This window comes from Lampris incognitus, chromosome 15, assembly GCF_029633865.1.
Source record: "Lampris incognitus isolate fLamInc1 chromosome 15, fLamInc1.hap2, whole genome shotgun sequence".
NCBI classification, from domain to species: Eukaryota; Metazoa; Chordata; class Actinopteri; order Lampriformes; family Lampridae; genus Lampris; species Lampris incognitus.
Window position 1 is genome coordinate 34073001 of NC_079225.1, and position 345 is coordinate 34073345.

Genomic DNA, 345 nt, shown 5'->3' on the forward strand with positions numbered 1-345 from the left:
AATCATAATTTATGCAATTGGCATCAATTTTAACAGGGTGATGGCCTGCTTACCAGTCTAGAAACCACATTGTATAAGAAAAAATTCGACTCAACTATGTTATGCAAGCTGCAAACAGTTAATGACAGATTCAAACTCAGTATTTTCTTTACATTATACATACATCGGATGCTGGCCAAGATGGTAGCTTATCCATGCAGGTATTCGGTGTAATATTTTAAGTAGCAAGATTAATCATTTGTATTGATGACCAGAATTTCTCTTTAAGATCATGTGTTCAATTCAAACTAATTAAGTGAGAGAACTTCATCTCAACCATTACATCTGAAAACTTTTGAGTTAAAA